The sequence below is a fragment of the Schistocerca cancellata genome, unplaced genomic scaffold (assembly GCF_023864275.1).
Source record: "Schistocerca cancellata isolate TAMUIC-IGC-003103 unplaced genomic scaffold, iqSchCanc2.1 HiC_scaffold_718, whole genome shotgun sequence".
NCBI lineage: Eukaryota > Metazoa > Arthropoda > Insecta > Orthoptera > Acrididae > Schistocerca > Schistocerca cancellata.
Window position 1 is genome coordinate 22,577,635 of NW_026046729.1, and position 5,130 is coordinate 22,582,764.

The 5,130-nt window shown below is 41.2% G+C and overlaps 1 non-coding gene across 1 annotated transcript; it reads right to left on the bottom strand.

Moving 5' to 3' along the window:
- Positions 1-4,831: 4,831 nt before the first annotated feature.
- Positions 4,832-4,906, bottom strand: Trnas-uga (transfer RNA serine (anticodon UGA)). Its single transcript has one exon. It is a non-coding gene; the product is annotated as a tRNA-Ser (tRNA).
- Between the last annotated feature and the right edge of the window lie 224 nt (positions 4,907-5,130).

Genomic DNA, 5,130 nt, shown 5'->3' on the forward strand with positions numbered 1-5,130 from the left:
GAGACAAAGTTTCGTTGTGGAAACTATTTTAACCATCTCGCATTGAAATCGGCTCTAAATTTCGAGCTTAAGTAAATGATCGCCAGGCTTGGAGATTTTACATTCGTTTAAATTTGTCATGCTTTTTTCGTTGTTTCTACACCACAGTTTTGACGCGTTTTGCGTGCCAAGGGGGATCAGCTTCATCGTTTGTTAATTTATTTGCTATAAATTTCTCAATTGCTGTAGATCCTCCTTCTTTGAATTCTAGCCACATCTGGTCTGCACTTAAATTGTTAGTTTGGAGGTAGTGGAGATTGTCTCTCAGGAAGGTGTCAAGTGAAATTCATCTGATTTTTTGAATAGGTATAAGTTTAGTTTATTTTTGGAAGATTTTGTAGTCACAATACTCAGTCTTGCTATGACAACCCTGTGTTCAATAATCCCGTTTAGTGTCCGTTATTAGCTTAAGATTATTTGTTGCTAAGAGGTCAAGTGTGTTATCGCAACCGTTTACTATTGGAGTGGGCTCTTCAACTAACTGCTCGAAATAATATTCAGAGAATGAGTTTAGCGCAATTTTAGATGATGTTCTATGCATAGCTTCTGATTTAAACATGTATTTTTGCCAACATATCGAGAGTAAATTAAAGTCACCATCAATTATAATTGTGTGAGCCGGGTAGATGTTTGAAATTAGACTCAGGTTTTCCTTAAACCTTTCAGCAATTATAACATCCGAGTTGGGAGGTCGGTAAAAGGATCCAACTTTTGTTTTATTCCAGTTGCCGAGAGTGACCTCTACCCGTACTAACTCACATGAACTTATCTACTTCGATTACGCTACACGGTAAACTACTTCTAACAGCAACAAACACGCTATCGCCGACTGTAGCCTGTCCTTTCCGGACATCATTAGGTGCATCGCGATAATTTTGGGTGAACTTATCTCCACCGTTAGCCAACTTTCAGTTACTACAACAATTTGAGCATCAGTGCTTTCTATTAGCGCTTGGAGCACTGGTAGTTCCCAACAAAGCTACGACAATTTAGAACTATTATACTAATGGTTCCTGTATCTACGTTCTTCCTGCGTTTAGCGTGCACCCTTTGTCACCGAAACCCTTTTTGTGTTTGCCCGAGACCCTCTAGCCTAAAAAATCACCCAGTCAGCGCCACACAGCCCCTGCTACCCGTATAGCGTATAGTGGACTCGTGGCCTACGTAGTGGAACCCGAAACTCAACCACCCTGTAGCGTAGATCGAGGAAACTGCAGTCTACACGGTCGCAGAACCGTGTGAACCTCTGATTCAGACCCTCCACTCCGCTGTGTACCAGACGGTCACAATCGATTCTGTCGACTATGCTGTAAATGGTGAGCTCTGCTTTCATCTCGCAAGCAAGACTGCCGGCCTTTACTATTTCTGATAGCCGCTCCAAACCAGCGAGAATCCCTTCTGACACAAAGTGACACACATCATTGGTACTGACGTCAGCCACTACCTGCAGCTGGCTGCACCCCGTGCTCCTCATGGCATCCTGAAGTACCCATTCCACTTCTGGAATGACTCCACCCAATATACATACGGAGTGCACACTGACTTCCTTCCCCTGTTTGGCAGCCATGTCCCTAATGGACCCCATAATACGCCTAACACTAGAGCTCCCAACCACCAATTATTCCACCCTCTGTGATTGCCCAGATCTTGCAAGTTGAGGAGTTTCCTCTGAAACAGGACAAATATTTGCACCTGACTGAGGGACAGTGTCAGCCACAAACATCACCTGGAACCTGTTTTTCAGAATAAAGGCCTTACATTCGCCCCCCCCCTCCCCCCGAAAGAAGCCTTTCACAGCCTGTCACGCCCAGAAGCGACCTCCCATTGGAACACAGGTGAGGAGTCAACCTCAGTGCGAGAAGTAACTGGACTGGCTGCAGGTGCAGACCGGTCAGCGGAGTCAAACGTGTTGGACGTCCATTGGATCCGGCCGGCCCACAACAGTGATGCCCAACCATTGCAGTTCAGTCTGTGTAACCGAAACCATCATAGCCTGGAGGTGAGAGTAGTCACCAACTCGGCTTGCATCTGAAGAAAAGTTGGCTGAGTTCAGGGTGGATTTAAATATTCATTTTCCAAGACAAAAAATTCAATTTTTTATTAATTAATTGTGAGTTGAATGGGCGGCTTCCAAAGACATGGTCGCTTTACATCGATTATATGCCATAAAATAAATGAAAGTAGATCTCTGCTTGGTAAACAGAATATCATATCGATTTTGGGACACAAAACAGTACCTCCCTGATCATACTTGTAATTTAGCCTGTGTCTAGTCTTTTCATCTGTCAGCTTTCTGTTCTGATTTGCTGTCACTCCTAACTTGCTGGAAAGAATCCAACTGCGACACAAACGTAGAAAGTTCAGCATATAGCTTGCTGACAGGAACTTTAATTGTGTATGAGTAAGCTAATTTTGAACAGACATGAACGGTCAACATAGAAATATTCTCAAACAGGACGCCAAGCATGAATTTGCATGTCGATCCTGTGGGACATCGACACACGCACAACAAACCAGTACTTACAATAGCCATGTTTCAGCAAAGAAATACCCATAATCTGAATTAGAATACTGAACATTATTGAGAGACGAGTGAGCAGTTTTCGCTGCTGCATGCGGTAACCCACAAACTGGAACTGAAGCCATAGAATAGGTCTGAACCAGCTGCGGGTTGACCGGAGATCCATTACGGGCCCACATGAGGCAGATAACGGGCAATGCATCACTGGAACACCTCTCCGTCTTCCATGTCCCCTGTAACTAGAGCCGCACAATTAATTGCCTCTCACCTGCTGATACGGCAAACTCTGGAGAGATCAGGGCCAAGATCGTGACGAAGATACCTATGAGTCGGGATTTATTTCGTTCATTTCAGATTAGTGTATTTTAGCTCTCTCTTTTATCAGACCATGGGTTTACGTATAGAGTGTTTTTACATCATACTTTCTTCATGAATGACAACAATTTTAAAATGACAAATACTAATGAAATATTAAAATACAAGCAAAACAGATCCGAAACAATTTTTTTACGTATCTCACTGCATTTGGTATAACACCAGAAGAGAGTGTTGTACCTAGAGGATGATGTACATAGGAACATATGATGGTTTTTGGTTGGTACTTTAGTCTGGAGACTGATATTAGAATCACAGGAGGAATGCGCGCTAGAGACCACCATAAACAGTTTCTGCATTTTTCTACAGTTTTTATTATGGTTAGACACGAGTTTGGTTTTGTGCAGCATTTGTAAATATTTCGCGTTCTATGCATTCAAATGCTTAACAATATATTAAAGGTATTTGGGATATATTGTTAAACTTGAGTTACAGAATTTTATGTTGAGTAAAATGCTGCAGATTTCTAGAACTATTTCGACAACATGTGGACAGTTAAGTCGTACTTTGTCAGTTGTGCACCATCTTGTACCTTAAAACAAATGAAGATCTTTCATCATCGAACATGTAATACTTGGAAATGAACTGAGATTTCTTAACGACTTAACAGTTTTACTTATATTGAAAATAGAACCTTACGTTAGTTTCCAGTAACTGCTATTTCAAAATGTATTTAACTTGTAGCTGGTTTCTGATAATACTTCTGCTTAGTTTGGTTTCACTTACTAATTATTGATTTGCAACTGAATAATTGTGTCAGAGATGGACGATGAAACAAAGTACTCATAAGATTTTCTCCTTTACACCACTTTTAATTGTTATTCGTGTGTATTAGAGTAATTATGTAAGAAATAGACTATTAAATATCGTTTGGAAAAGATTTTCTTCATCAAATATTTTTAAACTTCAGTGGGGTATTTGTTCCTAGGTTCATGACCTTGTTATGTCTTGGAATCTATTTCAGTTTGGATAAATCTTAATTTCTGGAGTAAATTTTTTAATTTCAGAAAAAATCTGAAGTGACGGTCAGAGACAATTTTGCTCTGACGGGAACTTGTGACTTTACTGTGTCGTTCAAACTAGACATTTAATTTCGAGGAGACATAAGACGGACTGTGTACGTTCATCAGTCGGCAAAAGAGACAAAACGTATAGATGACCCTGCATTTGTCTGCACTTAGGCAGAGTAGCTGTGTACATAATGATGAAATATGGTCAAGAGGTCCATTGTCGTAGATATATCGCATACAAGTGTTCACCATCAGCTCTAAGAGCCGTGAGTTTTGCTGAGAAACGTCTTCCGAGATAACATCACTGCCATCAACAACTGGAAGTAAAACATTTCGACAAGTTTCTTTTAGAGCTTAAAAGGAAAGAGCTCTTTGTAGGGCATAGAGTGATGCTGATGCCTTCTTGCAAATTGTATTTATGTGACCAGCCCTGTTTAGGTTTGCATCTATTATAATTCCTAGACTCTGCGCTCAGTGGGAGAAATTTATGTTTGTACCATTTAGGATTAAAGCTGGTTAGTGAGTCTCGAAATTTCGGATTTGTAAATCAAGAGTGAGCAACCACGATCACTTGGGTTTTCGATTGACTGTGCTTTAATCCTGTATTCTGCAACCGTTTTGATGAACCCAAGTCAGCATTGACATTCTCGATAACTTTCCCTATGTTAATGGCTCTTATACGTAATGCAACTGGAGATCTGCTATACGCATGTTGAATTTACCGTTGGTCAGAACGGATTGCACTATATTTTTAACTAAACGATAGTCAACTATACGTGATTTGTCACTTTGTGATAAGATGCTTACACGTGAATAGCAGTTCCAGGCTCATTTACCCTCATACAAATAACTATTATAATGAAACTTCCTGGCAGATCAAAACTGTGTGCCCGACCGAGACTCGAACTCGGGACCTTTGCCTTTCACGGGCAAGTGCTCTACCAACTGAGCTACCGAAGCACGACTCACGCCTGGTCTCACAGCTTTACTTCTGCCAGTATCTCGTCTCCTACCTTCCAAACTTTACAGAAGCTCTTCTGCGAAACTTGCAGAACTAGCACTCCTGAAAGAAAGGATATTGCGGAGACATGGCTTAGCCACAGCCTGGGGGATGTTTCCAGAATGAGATTTTCACTCTGCAGCGGAGTGTGCGCTGATATGAAACTTCCTGGCAGATCAAAACTG